Genomic DNA, 23,716 nt, shown 5'->3' on the forward strand with positions numbered 1-23,716 from the left:
ACCTACTCAGTGTACTATAACAAAAGAAAGCTCTTGGGATTTGGTTGGTTAAATTAATTTCTAAGAGATTTAGCCTATTTTCTTGTTAAATATAGCAGCCCTACTGTCAACCCCAGTACATCTTATTGAGTTGGGGCTTTGTTTAGTGTGAAGTTCCTGACTCATGAAAATATTTCTAACTCTAGAGTAGAATCCCTGCCCCTGCCCTGCTGTATTGCGGACAATGTCCCTTCCCACAAGGAAAGCCACTAGCTGCAGACACCCAGGCATAAACTTTTCCAAAGCTGCAGGCTATAAAACAGGTTCAAGAAATTCAAAAGCATGTCAGCATGATAACAACAAAATCCAGAAGGCAATAATTAATAAAAAGAAGGCCCATTCAATATACCACCCCTGGGTATGTTGGAAAACAACTGTAACCTTTCTAGACTGAGGTTGAAGGAATTGCTCGAGCTTGGGAATTCTGAGCTGAAGTAGAGCTAAAGCCATTCAAGGGTCTTTACTAAGTCCAGAATCAAAATGATGAGCTCCTGGAAGCTGAGAGCTACTAGGCTTCTTAAAAAGGCTAAACTGGCCCAGATCAGAAATGGAGCAGATCAAAGCTCCTGTGCTGATCAGCAGTGGGATTGGGATGTAAGTGGCCACTGGACTTAGAGATCTGCTGAGATTGAGAAATCCAGTTTAGATAGATAGATAGATAAATAGATACATACATACATAGATACACATACACAGAGAAAATATTTGTGAGTTGGTGTACCAAAGTACACTCAAACTTACACAGATTCGATTACAAAAATCCAAGTGATGAAATAAAAGACAACTTACATAGCTGGGAGAATATTCAATGTTCACTGGTTGGCCATGCCAATAAAATAAAAAATACAATATCATCACAGATGATTTATAAATTTAGTGTTATTCTAATCAACTTCCAAAGGAATACTTTACAAAGTTAAATTAAGTAATAATACAATTCATTCGGAGGAACAAATGATCTGAAATAACAAGGAAAATAATGTTTAAAAAAGAAAGAATTGAAGGAGAATATAATTTTTATATTATCAAACAAGAAATATTAAAACTATTTGGTATTGGTTGAAAAAGTAGAAAAGTAGATCAATGGCCACACAGTAGATAAGAAAAATCTGAAATAATGAAACTCAATAATCAACATTTGATAAACTCCAAATATAAATTGTCTAGTAAAGCCTTTGCCCATTTGATTGGAACTGCCAGGAAAAGTAGAAAGCAACCTAGCAGAAATTAGGCTTAGACCAATTTCTTGCACTATATTCTATAATAAATTCAAAATTAATACATGAATTGAATATTAAAGATAATATCATTTCTAATTTTAAAAGAAGCATGCCAAACAAGGAGCAAAGACAATTACAAAAGGTAAAATAGATCATTAAAAAAAATTGGAAGGCTTTTTCACAAACAAAATTAATCCACTTAGGATAAGAAAGGAAATAGTCATCTTTGGAAAAATATTTGTTTAAAATATCTTTTATATGTGTTTGATATTCAAGATGCATAGACAATAATCAGAAATACATTAAACCATAAGCCCTTATGTAACAGATGAATGTATAAATGACATAAACAGTTCTCAAAAAAGGAGTTGAAAACTATTAACAGCCATATGATGGAATGCTCCAAATCCCTAATAATAAGAGAAACAGATATTAAAAAAAGAAACAAAACAACCTTAGAGGTTTCACCTCACACTCAGCAAATTAGCAAATATGACAACGGATAGTTAGTGATTGAGGGGTTATGGAACGAAAAGAACACTAATGTATTTTTGGTGGAGCTTTGAATTAGTAAAAACAAACAAAAAACATTCTGAAAAGCAACATAGAATTGTGCAAAGAAAGTGACTAAAATGTTCATCCATAATCTTTGACCACTGCTACTCAAGAACATCACTGACAAAATGAGAGCCTCCATATATACACTAAAATATCGATTGCAGTACTTTTGTAGTAGCAAAAAAAAAAAAGTGGAAACAAAGTAGATACCCATCACTTAGGAAATGTCTAAACAAATTGTGTATGGATGCCACTCTATAAGAAATGATGACTATGATGAATACAGAATAGCATGAAAAGACTTATGTGAACTGATAAAGCGAAGTGAAGCAAGCAGAGCCAAAAACAAACAAAACCCAAGGTACACAATAAATTCAACAATGTAAATTGTAAAAGAACCACTAAACAATTATAACTAAATATTGTGAAATTATAAAGAATATACCAAAGAAGAGATATGAAAATGTACCCCCCCACACACATACTTTATCTCCTTTAAAAGTTGATGTCTAAAGGTATGGAACATTATTTACAACACTAGTTTTTTTTATTGTGTTGATCAGTCTTAATAATATTTTTCCTTTTATTTCGCTTTGTGCTCCTTTAGAAATATTTATAATAAGGAATGGCATTCTATGAGGGGTAAGAAAAGGAATATGGGGGAAATCTAGACAATGTAAAAGCAAAATATATCAATGAAATCTATTTTTTAAAAGAATCATGGGGCCATAGAACTATAAAACAAGAAAGGACTTGAAAATATAGAATGTTAGAGCTGGAAATAACCTTAAAAAGAAAAACAGAGTGCTGCAGGTTGGGGAAAGAACCAAAATGGTGAATTAGAGGCAACCTTCCTGAACTCTCTCAACATTCTCCTTTAAACAACTTTAAAATAATGCCCCAAATGAAATTTTGGAGTTGTAGAGCCAACAAAAGGTTCAAGGTGAAACGTCTTTCCAACTGAAGCAAACTTAGCAAGTAGGCAGGAAAAATGTGTGACACTGGGTCTGCAAACACAGTGGCAGCAACAACAGCAGCTTCAGAGACTGTCAGTCCAGAGACAGTAAGGGAGCCAGAGAAGTGATCACAAAGAGATTATTTCGACCATTTGGTGGCATTGGGTTGGCAATGACAGGCAATACTATTGTCCATTCACAGTTCTGGGTCATAAGGGAACAGTGATCCTGGTCATAGCTTCAAGGCAAAGAAAGCATGAATGCTTGAGGATGCCAAGGACTCAGGGCCCTTCCTAGGTAAAGACCAGAGTACAGACCAGGAGAGCATTGGCCATACCTCTCCTAGGATTATACCACCTTGAAGCACCAAAAACTTATAGATCCCCAGAACTAACTCTGAGAACAGCAGTATGAAAAAGTCTTATGTCATTTGAAATTATATGGTAGTGCCTGTCTCTGTTATAGGTTTTAGGAAACTTAAGCTGGGGTTTCTAATATATTTCTACTTAGGAATCAGAGACTACTACACCAGTTTGGGGTATTAAGCATTTATTAAAGCATATTAAATGTTAGTAAAGAGAGAGCACATGGCTCCAAAAGTTCAGAAGCCCTACATATCTAGTATAGAGGGGAGAGAGAATAGGCCATGTAGCTGCCTTCTTCAGCATCCCAGGCCAAGAGCATGTGAGAGAGAGCATAAGCTCCCTGCAGTCCAGAGGAGAGGCAGCCCTTACACACTGCTTTAAGCTAATTGGCTAGCATTATTCAAATCTCTTGGTTCACTGGACTTAAGGGTGGTCCATATTAAAATGAGCAGTACGTGCTAAGTCAGAGTCCAGAGAACAGAACCTCTGAGGGGAAAGACTTTCTCTATTTCTCTTTTCTCTATTGTCTCTATTCAGAATCTTTGGTCCAACTTTACTGACTCTGGTCCCTCAAGTGGGGGGCCTCTGGGACCCCCCAAACCCAATATTTTATCACAGCCTGAAGCTTGGGACAGTGGCTCCCCACCTCTAGGTGAGCGGAGTCCAACTTTAACATAAAATTCAAAGTTAAGAAATATGCTGGGAATATAAGGAAACAAAGAAAAAAGAATTTGACAATAAAATGCTATTATGGTGGTAGGAAAGACCAACATGGAAACTCAGAAGAAGACAACAATGTGAAACCATCTAACAAAGCCTCAAAGAAAAATGCTAATTGGGCAGAATCCTAACAAGAATTCCTGGAAGAGCTAAAGAAAGATAAACAGTAGCGGAAAATTTGGGAAAAGAAAGTTGAGTGATGCAAGACAATTATGAAAAAAGAATAATTAGTAAATAATTGGTAAAAGAGCCAAAAAAATAATGAAGAAAATAACACCTTGAAAACAGAATTGGCCTAATGGTAAAAAAGAGGCACAAAAATTCACTGAATAGAGGAACTACTCAAAAACCAGAACTGACCAAATGGAAAAAGTGGTAAAAATATCACTAAAAAATTTCCTTAAAAATTAGAATTAAGCAACTGGAAGCTAATGACTCCATGAAACATCAAGAAACAAGGTAAAAAGAATGAAAAAGTAGAAGAAAATGGGAAATATATCATCAAAAAATAACTGATTTGAAAAATAGATCATGGAGAGATAATTTTAAAATTATAAGAGTATGTAAAGTACATATTTCAAGAAATTATTGTGGAAAACTGCCCTGATATCTTAGATCCAGACAATAAAATATGAATTGAAATATCTATCAATCGTCTCCTAAAACAAAAAAGTCACAAGATTATTATAGCCAAATTCTAGAGCTCCCATGTCAAAGAAAAAGTAGTTCAAGCAACCAGAAAGAAATCATTCAAATACCAATGAATTCATAGGCAGAATCACATAAAATTTAGCAGCTGCCACATTAAAGAAATGGAGGGCTTGGAATTTCATATTTGAGAAGGCAAAGGATCTAGCTGAGTACATTCTATTGGGGGGGGGATGGATATTTAATGAAATAAATAACTTTCAAACATTCCTGATGAAAAGACAAGCACTCAATAGAAAATTTGACTCTGAAATACAAGACTCAAGAAAAGCATTGGTAAACATGATAGAGTAATTATAAGTGTCTAAAAAAAATTAAATTATTTGCATTCCTATAATGGAAGATGATACATGTATAACTTAAGAACCTTGTCATTATTAAAGCAGTTAAAGGGACTTTGCATGGAGGGCATGCATGTGTCAATTATATTGGAATGATCTCCAAAAACAATGAAGGTGTGACAAAGAGGGATGCATTAAGAGAAAGGGGAAGGGAGAGGTAGAATGGGGAAAATTTTCTCACGTAAAAGAGGTATATAAAATGAGTTTTTATAGTGAAGGAGAAAATGGGAATGTTGGTGGCAGGGAATGCTTGAAACTAACTCTAATCAGAATTGGTTCAAAGAGGGAAGAATATATGGACACATGGATATAGAAATATAACTTTTTTTTTCTTTTTTCTTTGGTGAGGCAATTGGGGTTAAGTGACTTGCCCAGGGTCACACAGCTAGTAAGTGTTAAGTGTCAGAGGCTGGATTTGAACTCAGGTACTCCTGAATCCAGGGCCGGTGCTTTATCCACTGCGCCATCTAGCTGCCCCTAGAAATGTAACTTAATAGGTGTGGAAATATTTTAAATGACTAGGGCTAATTTGGGGAGACCAATCTGTGGATGACTAATCTCAGGACTTTTGACTAACTGGCTATCTGACTGCTATTAATTTAATATGGGCTGTTTATAAAGTTCCACCACACTGTGCCCAAATTGATAAGCAAAATATTTAGAAGCCTCTTAACTAAATAATCAAAGCAGAGTTTATTTATGAGATACTATTTCAAATTAAGAATACAGGGAAATAAAATGTACAACCTGACTGTGTTCAGGTGTCTCTTTCCACCTGCTGGCCTGGAACTTTTTTAATACAATAAGGGCTGTAGCCACATCTTGCCTTAGGGTGTGTTCCACTTTCCCTGCTCAGCTACTTTCTAACTCTATGCCCCTTTCACTTTGTAAATCCCCCTGCCTCTAACTTTCCTCTCCTTACTGAACCACTGAACCCCTGTGTTTCTCTCTAACTGACCTCTCCTTCCGTTCTCCTAGTGCTCCAGTCTTTCTGCTCTCTTAATCTTGTTAACCCCCCTTTTCTCAATCTTGTCCCCTGACCCTCTAATCTTGTCCTTCGGCCTCCTTTTCCGCCCCTCTCCTCCATTCTTCTAATCTTGTCAGACTCCTTTAATCTTGTCCGCTGGCCTCCATCCCTTCTTGCTCTTAGCTTTTTCTCCTTCCCCCCTCTCTTAGTGGTCCAGCCTTTATGCTCTCTTAATCTCATCAGCCCCCTGAATCTAACTCCCAGGTCTATATATATTTTCCTTTTCTCCACTCAAATTTCAGGGCTTTTTGCACCCCCACAGTCCAAGCTAATCCGCCAGCCAGGGCTGCAGCTGGGGCTGGGGGGACGCTCGAGCATCACGTGCCTCAGCACAGGCTATGCCAGAGCACAGCCTGGACAAGCCCAAGATCTCTGGGATAGATCCGCTCAGGTCAGAGGGAGCTGAGGACTTTTCCCCCCCAGCTTTCTGACCTGGCATCTCATACAGCCCACGGGGATTTTTGGTCAGCTGAAGTGGACGGGGAGGGGCACCAACACCTCCCACACAGAAGAGACCCTGAGGGCCTAAGGCTTTCTAATCTCAGCCCAAATGTAGGGTTCCCAAATCAAAATAAATTTCCACATAGGGAAATAGAAGGGTAAGGAGATCAAAAAGGTGGGGATGATAAAAGGGAAGATAATTAAGGGAGGCAGTGGTTAGAAGCAAAAGAGACTTTTGAGGAAGGATAGGATAAAAAAAGAGAGAAAAAGAAAGCAGAAAATGGGATGCAGGAAAATACATAGCTAGTAAACATAACTGAAAATGTGAATGTGATAATCTCACCCATAAATGGAAGCAGATAGCAGAATAGATTAGAAACCAGAATCCAACAATATGTTGTTTACAAAAGACACACTTGAAACAGAAAGACACACACAGAGTTAAAATAGAGGACTGGAGCAGAATTTAATATGCTTCAGTTAAACTAAAAAAGGAAAGGGTAGCAATCATAATCTTAGACAAAGCAAAAGCAAAAATAGACCCAATTAAAATGGATAATCAAGGAAACTACATTTTGCTAAAAGGTACCCAAAACAGCAAAGCAATATGAAAATTTACAGCTAATTTCTCTGATAAAGGACTCATTTTAAATGTATATTGTATATAGTACTAGTCAAGCTTATATAATAAGATCCATTCCCTAATTAGTAAATGGTCAAAAGATATGAAGAGGTAATTCTCAGAAGAAGAAATCAAAGCTATCTATAGTTATATGTAAAAAATGCTCTAAATCACTATTGATGAGAGAAAAACAAATTAAAACAACTTGAGGTACCACCTCACAACTATCATGAATGACAAATGATGGAAGGGATATGGGGAAAATAGGTACACTAATAAACTAGTAGTGAATTGGTCCAACCATTTGGAACTAGGTCCAAAGAGTTATAAAATATATGTACCCCTTCACCCATAAATACTAAGTCTGTACCCCAAAAAGATAAAAGAAAGTAGAAGAGGACCCATACATGCAAAAATATCTGAATCAGCCCTTTTTGTGGTGGCAATAAATTGGAAATCAAGGAGACACTCATCATTTGGGGAATGACTGAACAAGTAGTGGCATATGATTGTGATAAAGTACTATTATGCTATAAGAAATGGCTTAAGTGGTGGTTTCAGAAAAACATGGCAAAATCTATATGAACTGATACAAAGTGAAGTGAGAAGAATCAGGAGAAATATTGTAATGATGATCAGCCGTGAAAGACTTGGCTACTCTGATTAATATAATGATCTAAGACAATTCCAAAGGGCTCATGATAAAAAAAAAAAAAAGAATAATGTTATCCACTTCCAGAGAGAAAACTGATGAACTTGTAGCAAAAACTGAAGTATAATTTCTTTATTTTTCTTACTTTTAAAAAGATATGGCTAATATGGAAATGTTTTACATGATTTCACATATATAATTGATATCATATTGCTTGCCTTCTCAGTGGGTGAGGGAGATGTAGGAGGAAGGGAGCGAATTTAGAAATCAAAATTTTAAAAGAAAAGAATGTTAAAGTAAATAATAAATTAAAAATAGAAGAGCAGAACTGGGAAGGGTCTTAAAATTTAGAATGTTCAAGTTGGAAAGAGACCTAGAATTCAAGGCTTTGCATATTTGTAAGTAAGGTACTTCACAACATAGGTTTGCATCAGATGAGCCCTTAAAACAGACTAGTTGAAGGGCAGCTAGGTGGCTTAGTGGATAAAGCACTGGTCCTGGATTCAGGAGGACCTTAGTTCAAATCAAGCCCCAGACACCTAACACTAGCTGTGTGACCCTGGGCAAGTCACTTAACCCCCATTCCTCCCCCCCCCCCCAAAAAAAAAAACAGACTAGTTGAGCTAGAAGAAATCCTGAAACATAGAATGTTAGATTTGCAAAGCATCTCAGGGCACATTTAGTCTAACCCTCCTATTTCACAGAGGAGGGAAATGAAGCTGAAAAAAGAAAACCTGACTAGCGTAAGGTCACATTGCAAGTAACTAGTGGAGCAGGGTCTCAAATTCAGATCTCCTTACTCTAAGCATAACCTTCTTTCCAATTGCTAGCAGGATCACATGGTTTAAACTGCCTTCTCCCAATCCCTCTCCTGTTATATACTCAGGTAATAACATTTTGATTTCCTTGGAGGAATGTGAAGAAAAAGAGGCAAAGGGCAATGAAAAATGATAACTGCTCAATGCATTGGCCCAATTGTGAGTTTATCTTGGTGAAATTCAGATTTACTATTTATTCTAGAAAACCTAAGTACCTTCTATGTGCAGTTATGTGAATATTACTGGGGCAATTTAGCAATAAAATGTGACTGACTTCATTATGGAAAATGGAGGAGAGAACATCTGATCTTAAATCAGAAGGAGGCTGACCAGACTGTATTGGCACAAAGACATGTAAATTCCCCTTCGGGGGTGAGGAGAACTATATTGGGAAAAGTGACTTTGTTATTAAAATTCAAAATCCCTTTAAGTCCTTTTGTTTAGGCTGGTGCCAAAAGGTAATTTATGTGTAAAGCTGTAACAGGCCATATGGAACTTCCTATGTGCTTTCAGTGCTGCTAACTCTCTGACTTCAAGGCTTTCCATCCCCAAGGAGAAACACACTGACAGATATTGCCTTGATTCTCTAGTTTGTTTCAACAGAGGGCAATTACATGGAAGTCCACCTCTATTGGAAGGGAGTTGGCTGAAAAAGCTGAGCTTTGTTTAGCAAATGTTTCATAGAATAGAGCAATTTAGAGTATGTATTTAAAAGCCAATTTCCAAAAAGACAACTTTTTTGGTGGAAAGACTAGTTTCATTATCATTAATAATAAGAACAACAATTCACACTGAAATTTGAAAAGTATTGGTTCACAATGATCTTATGAAGTAGGTAGGGTAAGGATGATTGTTCCCATCTTGCAGAGGAAATTGAGGTTCAGAGCTGTTCATCTAATGTCACAGCTGGGAATCAAATCCAAGTCTTTTGATTCTTTTGACTGCAGCATGCTATGGGTCTCTTTAAACTGTTAAGTCATCCATCCAATAAGCCAACAACTATTTACTAAATGCTTACTATGTAGAAGATTCTGTGTTCAGTGCTGAGGGTAAGGAAGGGAACAGTGCTATGTAGCAGGCACTGTGCTAAGCACTTTACAAATACTGAGAGATAAGAAAGCATATCACAGGTTTAAAAATATTAGCAGAGGGTATATGACACAAATAAACTATAAATTATACAATAATAACTACAAAGCAGAATAGGATATAAAATCATGAGATGTAGAAAGTGCTATGTAAAGCCAAGGAAGCAAAGATAATTTCCAATTTAAGAGATAAGGAGAGGTTTCATGAATGAAGTAGCATTTGAACTGGCCTTTTAAGGTAGGGTAACATTTCAACAGGCTTAGATTGGGGCAGGTGGAGAAAGGTATGAGCAAGGAGGAAGTATCCTTGCCAGTGGGAACTATCAAAAGGATAGAAGAAAGAAAATGAGGAATGGAGGACTAAATAAAAATATACAAACATACACACATATGTATGTATATCCAACAATGATCTCAAGAGGAAGATAATTCAGTTGAAAACCTAGAACACAAGGAGAAAATACTAAATTGAGAAGGGACAATGACTACCAAAATATCTAAGAGATTACAAAACTCCCCCTAAAAATATTATAAAGCAAAGGGAATTGAACCAATATCTGATGAAACCCAGAACCCTATGGATTTCCAAGAAAGCATCAAATCACAGATAGATATTCTAGAACAGATCAAGAGACAAATCAGAATCTTAAGAGGTCAAAATGGAAGAAATGGCAGAATTTATGGCTTACCTATCAGAAATGATTAGCAGAATATAAAAACTTGAATACACAGCTGCAAATATCTCTAAAGAAATGAAGGCAAGAACAATAGATTTAGAATACCAGTATTACAGAAGTGAAAGACAATCTAGAAGAAAATGAAAAAGCAATGATTTTAAAAGACTAAATGATGAATTAATTACATTCTATAGTTCTGACAGAACTTTGCAGTCTTGATGTTGGTGATATTTAAGAAGTCACAAAAGATGGAGGATTTACCACAGGAACTAATGTTGTTCCAATTTTCAAAATAAAGGCCAATAAGTTCAACTTTAATTTCTTTTTTTCTTTTCTTTTTTTGATATGGAAGGATTTATTTGTATCACTGGAGAGATTAGCCACATACATTCATTTTTAAAAATTTTATTGAATAGAATTTTATTTTCCAAAATATATGTAAAAAAATTTTTAACATCAATTTAAAAAAAAATTGTGTTCCAACTTCTCTTCCTCCTCCATTCCCACCCCCCACCCACTAGAACTCAAGCATTTCAAAATAAGTTATACATGAGTAGTCATGGAAAACATTCCCACATTAGCTAGGTTGTGAGAGAAAACAGTAAAAAAAAAAAAACCCCAAAACTTCAGATCGAGGAATTGTTAAAGAGAAAAAAAAAATTCTTAAAAATGTGTTTCCAGGGGCAGCTAGGTGATGCAGTGGATAGAGCGCTGGCCCTGGAACCAGGAATACCCGAGTTCAAATCTGACCTCAGACACTAAACACTCACCAGCTGTGTGACCCCGGGGCCAGTCACTTAACCCCAATTGCCTCAACAACAACAACAAAAATAAATAAATAAATGTGTTTCCATCTATTTTCAGATACTATCGCTTCTTTCTCTGTAGATGGGTTGCCATTTTCATAAGTCATTGCCTTGCTGAAAATAACCACATGCTTCCCAGCAGATCATCTAACACTATTGCTGTTATTTTGTATACAGTATGTTTCACTCTGCTGCAGTTCACGTAGGTCTTTCCAGGTTTTTCTGATAGTATCCTGTTCATCATAACCTAAATAAAGTATCTTAAACTTGACAAAGAATTTCCTTCATATTAGTCCAGCAAAGTAGGTACCCTATGTTCTGCCATAATATTCAATTATCATAATTATTTCCCTCCATCCTATTCCTTTCCCATGCTATTTACTCTATTTTCTATCTTCTTTTAAATTATTCCTCCTCAAAAGTCTTTTACTTCTGACTGTCCCCTCCCCAACTCTGCACTCCCTTCCTTCCTTATCCTCTTCCCCTCATACTTTCCTGTAGGGTTAAATAGATTACTCTTCCCAACTGGGTGTGAATGTTATTCCCTCCATGAGCCAACTCTGATGAGTTTAAGGTCTTTGAGCTAATTCTGTGTTCCAAATTTTCTTCCTCCCTCTCTCCTCAACCTTCCCTATGAAATCAAGCAATTCACTATGTCAAACTTGTGCAGTTTGCAGAACATCTTTACCTTCCTCGAAAGTATTTTGCATTTTTACTGCTCTCTCCCCCAATCTGCCCTCCCTCCTTCCCCTCCCACCCTTTATCTCCCTCTCCTCCCTCAGGGCAAAAATATATTACTATACCCACTTGAGTATGTATGTTAGTCCTTCTTTGAGTCAATTCTGATGATATTAAGGTTCATTCATTCCCCAATTCCTTCCCCCTCTTCCCCTCCCCTCCATAAGCTTTTTTCTTGTTTCCTTCATGTGAACAACCTCTCCCCAGACCATCTCTCCCCTTCCCCCTCCCCCAGTCTATTTCTCCTACACCTCAACCCTATTTTAAAGATGTCATTATGGGTTAGTTAGGTGGCACAGTGGACAATGCACCAGCCCTGGACCCAGGAGGCCCCAAGCCTAAATATGGCCCCAGACATAAGACACCCCACAAAGAACAAAACATAAATGCTTTACAGATATCATCCCTTTGTATTCAGTTCAGACCTGTGTTCTCTGTTAATTCCTTACTGAGATAATTCTTATGAGTTCGAGGTATTATCTTCCCATGTAGGATTATAAAGAGTTTGATCTTTTAATATCCCTCATGAAGTCTTTTTCCTGTTTATCTTTTTATGCTTCTCCAGGGTCTTGTATTTGAAAGTCAAATTTTCTATTCAGTTCAGGTCTTTTCATAACAAATGCCTGAAAGTCTTCTTTCTCATTGGAATTCCATGTTTTCCTCTGAAAGATGATGCTTAGTTTGGCTGGGTACATGATTTTTGGCTGTAGTCCCAGTTCCTTTGCACTCTGGAATATCATATTCCATGCCCTCCAGTCCTTTAATGTAGAAGCTGCTAGATCTTGCTTTATCCTTATTGGAGAACTACAGTATTTATATTCGTTTTTTCTAGCTGCTTGCAATATTTTCTCCTTGACCTGGGAGTTCTAGAATTTGGCTATAATATTCCTGGAGGTTTTCCTTTTCGGATCTCTTTCAGGAGGTGATCAGTGGATTCTTTCTATTTCTATTTTAGCTTCTGCTTCTAGAATATCAGGGCAATTTTCCCTCACAATCTCTTGGAGGATGGTGTCTAAGCTCTTGTTTTGGTCATGGTTTTCAGGTAGTCCAAGGATTTTCAAATTATCTCTCCTAGATTTATTTTCTAGGTCAGCTGTTTTTCCAAGGAGATCTTTCACATTGCCCTCTATTTTTTCATTCAATTGGATTTGCTTTACTGTGTCTTCGTTTCTCATAAGGTCACTAGCTTCCCTTTGTTCAGTCCTAATTCTTAGGCAATTATTTTCAGCAGTTTTTTGATCTCCTTTTCCATTTGACTTTTCAAACTGTTGACTTTTTTTTCTCATGACTCTGCTGCATTGCTCTCATTTCTCTTTTCATTCCTTCCTCTCTTTCTCTACATCTTCATTCTATCTCTCCTACTTTCTCTTCAAAGTCCCTTTTGAGAGCTTCCATGGTCTGAGACCAGTTCATAGTTTTCTTGGAAGCTTTGGATGTTGGAGCTTTGACCCTGTTATTATCTTCTTCTTCTGAGGATGTATTGTGGTCTACCTTTCCCCCAAACAAGTTTTTGATGGTCTTCTGCTTTCTCTGCCTACTCATCCTGGCTTAACTATTTCTTGGCTTTTTACTCCTTCTTAAAGTGTATCACTGCTTCCAGGACACATTGTTCATGCTACAGCGTGGCCCAGGGGGTGATTGGGCTTCTTCTCAGCCTGCCTGGCTTGTGAGTAATCACAGCCGCTTTCTCTTTGACCCGGAAACAGAAGTCTGATTGAACTCTGATTCTCTATGGTCAGAAGCTTGGCGTGCTTTTGCCCCTCCCCCACTGGGCCACCACCACTCGATTCAGCCCACTGGTTCAGACCCAGGGCGCTTTGTCCCAACTCCAGTAGATACTGCCTCCACTTCACCCCGGCCTACCGCCGAAACCCCTTACCAGTCCATGATCGGAGCCTCAGAAGCTGCTGGTGCTGAAGACTCTGACATGTGCTGGAAGCAGTGTCCCTGGCTGGGTCCAGACTACACACTGAGCTGTTCAGCCTGATCAGTAGGTGATCAGAATAGCCCTCTTTTGCGGAGAAATAGTCTCACTCTGTTCTTATGTGCATTAGGCTGTTCTGGGTTTTGATTTTTTACCGCATTATTTGGGCGTGAATGGATGGGCTTATCTGGAGCTTGTGGGAGTCACAGCCTCTCCTCTGCCATCTTGACTCTGCCCCCAGCCACATAACTCAACTTTAATTTCTGACAAAATTCTACATTGCGACACTAAAGTGAAAACTTAGAAAGGGAAGGAATGATCACTATAAGCTAGCATAGATTAATCAAAGGCAAGTCATGCCAAATTAAATTAATTTCCTTACTTGACAGCATTACTGAAATGGTACACTGTAAAATGACAGAAAATTTTTGAAAAACATTTAATAATACTTCTAACTTGATTTTCTTATGCACAAGATAGAAAGATGTGGACTATATGAAATTAGTTAAATGGATTCCAAACTTTATGAATGACCAAAACCAAAGAGAAATGACTAGTGCCAAGCTGTATTTACTGGAGTATCCAGCAAACTCATTCTTGACCATTTTTAATTTACCAATTTTACCAATGAATTAAATCATGATAAAGAAGGAATGTTGACAAAATCTGTAGGTGATGCAAATATGGGAGGAATAGCCAAAACATCGGATGATATGTGATCCCCAAAAGACTAGAGCCCAATTATTGGGCTATCTCAATAAACTGGGATAAATTGAAAATTGTTGGATTCAAAAATCAAATATACACAAACAACATAGAGGAGATGTGACTATAAAATACTTTATATGAAACTGGCTCATCAGATTTAATAAGTTATAAGTTCAATGAAAGTCAAAAATGTGATCTGGAAGCCCAAAACACCATTGCAATCTTAGAGCTACATCAATAGAAATACAGTGCCCATTGTACAAGGGACAAAGCAGCTCATTGCATTTTACTGGTCACACAACTTCTGGAGAGCAGGGTCCAATTTTGGATATTATGTTATAGGAAGAACTTTGACAATCTGGAAAAAGAGGAAGGTGTCCAGATTGGTGGACCCAAAAACCAAGACATGCAAGGTTGATATAAAGAAACAGTATATCTCTTATTTAGAAAAGACAATACGTGAGGAAGAAGGAAACAATAGCCATCTTTAAATATTTAAATGATTGGTTTGGTTATATACAAGGGAAATTAGACCCTTTTGCTTGAATCAGGAGAGCAAAACTGGGACCAGAGAGAAGTTATTTAAAAGGAGTAATACTTTGACATGTTATTTTAAAAATTAATAACAATTAGATTTCTATGAGTGTGATAGATTATTTCAGTAGATAGTGAATTTCCTGACCCTGGAGATCCTCAGATGAAAATTAATGAGTATGTATTGAGCATGTCCTTGAGTAGACTCATGCTTCAGAGAGAAGTGAAATTAAGCACCTGTTGTCCCTTCCAACTCAAAGATTCAACAATCTTATGGGATACCCCCAAATTTTTTGAGAGAGAGGTAGATTCTGGTCTTCATATCTTATTTTCTTTTTCATCTTTACTTAGACTACTGTATGCCTCCTTGGCCCCTCCTCCATCATCTCCTGGAGCCTAACTTCAAACACTTCCCATCCCCCACTCTCCTGCTCTGCCTGAGATGCTCCAGGTGATTCCTGCCAAACTGTTTCAGTTCATTTATATTTCCATTCAAAACCCTGTTCCTGGAAATCATGCATCTTGCTCAGCTGTGTTGTCTATCTCCACCGCACTTATCACTGAGGTTTCTTTGCTTTCAGGCAATCTCATTAAACTGCCTTTAATTACTTATGTGAAGGAGAAGAGGGAGGCTTCTCATGTGCCTCTCCACAAGAGCCATCTTTATTGATTGGGTGGTGAGAGGATTTTGTCAGGCAGAGGATTAGAAAAGGTTAGTTTCCCTAATTCCCTAACACTCTTCCTAGTGATAATTGGTTCCCAGGTGAAACGCCATCCCAAACACATACTCATTGCTGTTTGTTTTCCTTCTCCACTTGCATCTGAAGTGAAGTTTATCACAGTTGAAAAATATGGCTTCCCAACATCTCCTCTGGTGGATAATTGAGAGTTGCCTAATAAGCTGCTGCTGGTAGTGGCACTACAAAGGTTGCTTATGATTCACACCACTGCAGCAAGATGATTTGCCATCGTTTTGCTCATGTCATTTCTCAGGTTGCCATCATTCATCCAGCTCTTCCCAGAGCCCTTGGTCAGTCTCTGAGAACAGTTTAGGGAAGATGCATTTCCCTTAAGTTGTTAGGCTTCCATTTTTTAAAATATGTAAAACGTTGAACTTGAAAATTTCTAAGGTCCTTTCCAACTTAAAAAGTCTGCACTCTTAAGAGAGATTAGATTTATTTTGTTTGGTCTCATATTATGTAAGTGGGGGTGGGGTGGGGGAGAGTGTAAGTTACAAGGAGGAGATCTCAACAACAAACATATGGTTCTGACTGTAGTGACCACTTCCTAACTCTTAAATTTTGGTCTGTTCCCTCCTTTGGACTGAGTGTATCCAGAGTAGAGAGACCAGAATGACAAGGGAGTCTGGAAACCCTGTCATGGTAATCTGTTGAAAGGTATGGTGATGTTTATCCTGGAGAAAAGAAAGTTTAGGGGGATGTGATTGTCACCTTCAAAAATGTGAAGGGTTAGCATGTAGAACAGTTTGGTCACCACCTATGTGACTTTCAGCTCTCTGGGCCGCCATTTTATTACATGTAAATGAGGGGTTGGACTAGAAGATTTCTAAGGTCCTTTCCAACCTAAAAATCCTGTGTTATCAAGAGAGATTAGATTAATTTTGTTTGGTCCCATGTTATGTTTTTAGGAGAAAAAAATAGTGGAAGTTACATGAAGGAAGTTTCCACAATCCATAATCTGTCACTGGAGAGATCAATCATATAGATGAAGGTATATATTCTGGAAATATGGCATACAATCTCCTTAACGAGTAGATCTTTTTCTTTTTCTTGTACCTTTGCTAAGCTTTCTGTACAGCACTCACCAAGCAGCAGGGTGTCAAGGAGACTGTATAAGACCTTCTAAATCCCAGAACTGCCCTCCAGGGAATTGTCTTTTGTTTTAGAGCACAAGGAAGATAACACAACTCCTTCCACTGCTTTGTTCCTGGAGTTCTCAAGGCTCTCCTTGCCCTCTCTGTCACCTGACTCTTATTTCATAGATATAGTACAAAGTTAGCGAAACATAGTCTTGCTAAATAATTGAGAGAAGTAATGAAAAGTGATCAGGGTGATCAAAGTTCAGGTGAATGGTTACAAAAGTCATAAAACTGTTAATAGTAATTTACATTCCTAGATCACTCTGGTTTTTATGAAGCATTTTTTATTAGGAACTTAGTGCCAGTATTAATAGTCCCATTTCCCAGATGAGGAAATTGAGTCTCAGAAAAATTAAACAATTTGCCTAGTGTCCCATAGCTCAGAAGTGTCAGCATTAGAGCCGAGATTCAAACCTAGGTTCTCTGGCCAGAAATCCAATGGTCTTTATATTATATTAATTCCAAGCTGTTGTACTAATCCTGGACTTTCACCAAGTCTTTATGTATGACCAAAAGCTTTGCTTTCATGTCACAAACACCCTCTCTGCCCCCAAATCTGAATGGTAAACCATGTCTATCTTACTTTGTTAACATGTTTGACTGTCTAGCTCATGGGCCTCCTGCCTTATGCTATTCAACAACTTGCAACAAGGCTTGCATTCTGACAATACTCACTTATCATCAGTAGGGAAGGAGAGGGAAGGGAATAAACATTTACAGACAGCCTATGTGCCAGATGCTGCACTTATTGCTTTTTTGACAAATATTATTTCATTTGATCCTCACAACAATGCTGTGAGGTACATGCTGTTGTACCTTTTTACAATTGAGCAAACTGAGGCAGAGGTTAATTGACTTGCCCAAAATCACACCACTAGTAAAGGTCTGAGTCTGGATTTGAACTCAGGCCTTGCCTACTCCAGGCCCAGTAGTCAATTCACTGTGCAACCAGTCTCTTCAGTAGCTGCTCAAGGGAAACTTTAGTCTTTCTATTATTCTCCAGGAACTGGCTATCTCTACCTTTTTTGTGGGTGGCAGTCCCTTGATTTGCAGTAGATGTGAATTTTCCCAATTAGACTCTTGTCTCAGCACTCACGCAGTAGGGAACTCTTCATGCTACATTTTCCATGGGCTATATTCATGTGGGTATGGTATAAAAGTCAGCCAGTTGGTCAATAAGCATTTGTTAAGTGCCTGTCACTGTGTTAAGTGTTAAGCACTAAGTCAGCCACACAAGCATGTGTTAAAACTTTATTCTGGGGGCAGCTAGGTGGTGCAGTGGATAGAGCACTGGCCCTGGAGTCAGGTGTACCTGAGTTCAAATCTGGCCTCAGACACTTAACACTTACTAGCTGTGTGACCCTGGGCAAGTCACTTAACCCCAATTGCCTCACCAAAAAAAAAAAAAAACTAGGGAGGGGAGGGAGGGAGAAAAAATCTAAAAACGTAAAGCTTATATAAACAAAAGTTGAGAACTTTCTTTACATGTAACGGAAAAAAATAAAATACTTTATTAATTAAAAAAAAACAAAAAATCAATATATGAAGCCCTGATTTGTACCATTTGCTAACTCCTTGAAATGTAAATACTCACATTGTAAATTAAATAATCTTCTAAGAGCCTCTACAAGATAGTTCCAGCATACCTTGAATTAACTCCTACTATGCTTGTTCTACCTCAAACTAACTAATGATGCTCGCATTCATTCCTTCTTCCCTTTTTTAGAAAAAAAAAAATTGCCTTATTACTTCTTTCTCCCTTCACCTCAGGTTCCTGAGCCATCAGCTCACCGGACATGGAGGTGTCTGGGGAAGTCCGTAGCTTGGGAGTTCAGTGGTACCCTGATCCCTTAATATGTATGCTTGATATAACTGGAGAAAGTATTTATCAATGTTAGCATGGTAAGGATGGGTTTCCCTTGTTGAACCTTGTTCTTTCCCACATGATAAAATTTTGACATACATGATATAACGTATGAAAATATGCATGATATAACCACTGTTTCCATCATTTTGGAAGTCTTAGGACCATTGGCAATGTACTGTGTGGGGGAAGGTAGCAGGTTAAGATTTGTAATCAAAAAGCAAAACTATCATGAACTAGAACAAAGCATGACTTGTTAAAAATGTAGCAAAAAAATAGCAAAATATTATTTTGTGAATTCCCAAGGAACTGTTGTTATTCTTGAACCCTTTCCTACCCTACCCCCACCAAACATGGGGAGAATTGAGATTACCTTATTTATTTGTTTGTTTATTCATTTATTTAACTTACTTAGTTTTTTTGGATTCTATAAGGGAGAAAATAGTTTATTATTAGTATTTCACATTATACCCTGCCATGACTTGTGTGGATGGAATCAATGGAAAATCTGAAGGTTGACTTAGCTGATCAAGAATTAAAAATGGTTCTTGGCTAAATTAGCTTGTTACACATGCATTCTCTATAGTACTCACATCCATTATTGGTAATTCCCAAGAGATGACTGGGGAAACAGACAATAAGATCCACCCAGTTAAGACCAAAACATTTATACCAGGCCTATACCACTTAATGTTCTTCAGACTAATAACATTTCAAAATATCATTGAGTGCAAGGCCATCAAGCCCTTTTGTGTTGTTGTGCAGACAATTACTGGGAACCTGCAAGGCTATACTCAGCTGAGTCCCACTGATTCAATACCTAAATATCGAATTTCCATAAAGACCATATGGAACTTCAATGGATACAATTTTGGCCACCCAGGTATAGGGTCCCAATTTCTAACATTTTTATAGACAGCCAGAAGAGCCTTTACATCCCTCTCCCTTCATTTTATGGATGAGGAAATGGAGCCCCAGGTAAGATTAATTTCTTACCTATGACCATACAGGTACTACGAAGAAGAATTAGGATTGAAAACAAAAATTTCTGACTCCAAATTCAGCACTACAGTTCCCATGGAAGTCTTACAGAAGGCAAAGCAAGTTGTTGCTGAGAGAAAATCAAACAGAACTGGAGAATAAGCGATCTTAGGATGGGGGAAGGGGGAGAGGGAGAGAAGAGTCATCCCTAATGGACAGAGCTGAAAGTATGTTCCCAGAGCCTACTAAATGAATTGAACTATCATTAACAAATTCAAATCTTTGCCAATTTGCATTTTAACTCAACTTCTAATGTCAGACAAAGGCATCAGGAAGATAATATTTCCAGGCTCATCATTCTAAACAAAAACACTCTTCAAAATGAAATGAAAGTGGAGGGAAATGTTTGGTTGGTTTCTCTGATTTTTTTTTTTCTCCAACAAAACCTTCCCATTCATGGGCACTTAGGGGATTTGTAGCATCTTCTCTAAAAAGGCACCAGAGTTTTTCACTACCTAATCCAGGGATCTTTATTGTATGTGCTGTCTTCAATTTATGTTTCAAGCACGTCATAGTGCATTTTATGTGGGACTAGGCTTTTAGGCCTATGAGTGAAACACTGGGTAAGAAGAGCACAATGCTTTATTTTTTTTTAAATGCCTATTTGGGGAGTGGAGTCTCACAAGTAGTAGCAGAAAAGGAATTAGGAAATATGGAGTTGTTTTTGGTCATTGTTACTAAATAAATTACTAGCAATTAATTATCCGCAGTTTCAATAATAGCTCTACCTGTGTTGTATTGTGTTTTTATCTATTTTGTTAAATATTTCCCAATTACACTCTCATCTGTTCCAAGTTTCAATGTGGGTTTGACAGATCTGATGTAGAAGGTGGTTCTTGTGACACAGCTGGAATGAAGAGAGGGATTCCATGAGGCAGTCATGAAGAGGGAGTGTATTCCAGGCACAGGGAATGACCAGAATAAAGGAAAAGAAATAGGAGAAGGAGTGTTTTGCATGAGGAACAGAGAGACCGCTTTGGTTTTATCACAGAGAGCTAGAAGAGGAGTGATAGACAGTGAGGCTGGGAAGATTGATTGGGACAAGGTTGTGAAGGGCTTTAAAAACTAAGCAGAGAAAGTTATGTTTTATCCCAGAGGTGACAGGAATATCCTGGAGTTTACTGAACAGAGGAGTGACATAGTTAGATCTCTGTTTAAGGAAAGATACCTTGATATCAATGTGTAGAATGGATTAGCTTAGTGAGAGACTTCAAGGAAGACCAATTAATTAAGAGGTGGGCAACTAGGTGGTGCAGTAGAGTGCCAGGCCTAGAGACAGGAAGACTAATCTTTTTTTTTCTTTCTTTCATTCTTTCTTTCTTTCTTTTTTTTTTTTGTGGGGCAATGAGGGTTAAGTGACTTGCCGGGGTCGCACAGCTAGTAAGTGTCAAGTGTCTGAGGTCACATTTGAACTCAGGTCCTCCTGAATCCAGGGCTGGTGCTTTATCCACTGCACCACATAGGTGCCACAAGACTCGTCTTCTTGAGCTCAAATCTCGCCTCAGACACTAGCTATGTGACCCTGGTCAAGTCATTTAACCCTGTTTGCCTAAGTTTCTTTAGTTGTAAAATGAACTGGAAAAGGAAATGGCAAAACACTCCAGTATCTTTGCCAGGAAAACCCCAAATGGTATCATGAAGAGTCAGGCATGACTGAACAATAACAACCAACAACAAAAAGAGAGCTACTCTGACTCCATCAACTCACCAGGAAAATCCTTTAGTATTTCTTTAGTGATTAATATTGGTCGTTTAGTACAGAAGCACCAAACTTGAACCCCATGGACCATAACAGTCCTGCAAAACTATGTGGCCAGGGGCGGCTACGTGGCACAGTGGATAGAGCACTGGCCCTGGAGTCAGGAGTACCTGAGTTCAAATCCGGCCTCAGACACTTAACACTTACTAGCTGTGTGACCCTGGGCAAGTCACTTAACCCCAATTGCCTCACAAAAAAAAAAAAAAAACTATGTGGCCAAACCAGATTAACATAACATTTGGAAATGTTTAATAAAGTAAAAAATATAATACAATATAGATAATGTTGGGGGGGCGGTAAGTCAGTATGCTACATGGAGGATAGACAGGAGAGGGGGAGAGGCTCAAGGAAGGAGAAAACTTAACTATTGCACTGTTTCGAGTAAGAGGTACTGAAGGCCAGAATTAGGGTGGTATCTGTGTGAGTAGAAAGATGAGGACAGATGTGAAAGATGTGAAGATAGAAATGACAAGACTTGGCAGCTGAACAGAAATGTGAAGTAAGGGAGAATGAGAGGGTTCAAGGATGCCTCCAAGGATTTAAACCTGCATAACTGAAATGGTGGTTTTACCCTTAAAAGAAACAGGAAGTGTGGAAAGACGAGTCTAGGAGGAATGCTGAGTTAGGTTTTAGAAATATCAAGTTATACATGTCAATAATACATCTGCTCAAAATGTTCAATTGGCAGTAAATATTCAACTGGGAGTAGGTCTCAGAAGAGAGACCAGAGTTGGTTACACACAAACACAAACACTCAGACATATAAATACAATCGGGAAAACATTTGTAAAAATAATTAAACCCATGGTGGGAAAGGGAAAGAGAGATGGAAGGAAGAGAAAGGGTCAAAAAGGAAAGGTCAAAGGAGGGAGAAAAGGAGGGAAGGAATGAAGGGCGAGGAAAGCAAGGAGGAAAGGAAGGGGAATATAAGGGAAGGGAAAGAAAGGAGGGAAGGATAAGGGAGGGAAAGAAAGAAGAAAGCAAGGAAGTGAGGGAAAGAAGGAGAGATGGGAGAGAGAGAGAGACAGAGACAAAGAGAGAATGAGAGAGACAGAGAAAGAGAGACAAGGACAGAGAGAGAGAGAGAGAGAGAGAGAGAGAGAGAGAGAGAGAGAGAGAGAGAATCAGAAGAAAAGAGTGTCATGAAAACCAGAGAGGAGTAAATATCTAAGTAGAGGTGATCAATAATGTTCAGTGTTTCAGAGGAAAGGAAAATGAGGATTGAGAAAAGGCCACCAGATTTGGCAATTAAGAGATCACTGGCAATTTTGTAATGAGGTGAGAAGCCAGATTGCAAAGTGTTTAGAAGTGAGATAATGGAGAAGCAGTGAAGCTGAGAAGAGACAGGTTCTCTGCCCCTCTTCTTTGTACCAGGGTAGGAGAAGGAAGAATTATAGAAAACCCTGAGAGGATGGTAGAGACAAATAAGGATTTCTTAAGGGGGGAGGGGAGAGACAGTGACATCTGTAGGCAGCAAAGAAGGACAGTTTTAAGATTTGAAAGGGGGCGGGGATTTAGCTACTGGGGGTGGAGGAAATCTGCCAAAGAAAATAGAAGTGAATGTGATCAAGGATAAATGGTGGCCTTATTCAGGAGAAAGCACACCTATTCTTCAGAAACTAAAGGTAGAAAGAATTGGGGAGAAGGGGCTGATGTCACAGAAGTTTGAGGTTTAGAGATAGAGAAAAGAGAGAACTCATGGCAAATGACCTCTATTTTTCTAAATACTCAGGTCCTCTAATGAGAGGGAAGGGTGAGGGATGGTATGGGAAGCTTGAAGAAAGAAAAGGTTTGTAATAGCCACTGGGGGAGTACAAAGAAGAATAAATTTGGGAGGAGTAGAATGATTGCTTTCTGATACTGAAGACCCATTTGGGATTATCTGACATAAATTTGTAATGGGTCCAATTAGTACAGGTGCATAACTTTTTCTAGAGGCAGCTAGGTGGCTTAGTGCATAGAGCATTAGACCTGGAGTCAAAAAGACCAAAGTTCAAAACTGGCCTCAGGAACATACTAACCATGTGACCTTGGGCAAGGCACTTAACCTCTATTTGCCTTAATCCAACATCCTTAATCCACTAGAAAAGGAAATGGCAAACCATTCCAATATCTTTGCCAAGAAAAACCCAGGGACAGTACTGGTGTGCTATCATCCACAGGGTCACAAAGAATCAGAAACCACTGAATAACAGCAATAGCAGCAGCAGCAACAACCGTTTTTCTACCAC

At 38.2% G+C, this 23,716-nt stretch overlaps 1 protein-coding gene across 1 annotated transcript in view; it reads right to left on the reverse strand.

Annotated features, from left to right (window-relative positions):
* HS3ST4 (heparan sulfate-glucosamine 3-sulfotransferase 4) overlaps positions 1-23,716 on the reverse strand; it is a 476,811-nt gene that overhangs the window by 216,762 nt on the left and 236,333 nt on the right. The window lies entirely within an intron of this gene.

The sequence above is a fragment of the Dromiciops gliroides genome, chromosome 1, assembly GCF_019393635.1.
Source record: "Dromiciops gliroides isolate mDroGli1 chromosome 1, mDroGli1.pri, whole genome shotgun sequence".
NCBI classification, from domain to species: Eukaryota; Metazoa; Chordata; class Mammalia; order Microbiotheria; family Microbiotheriidae; genus Dromiciops; species Dromiciops gliroides.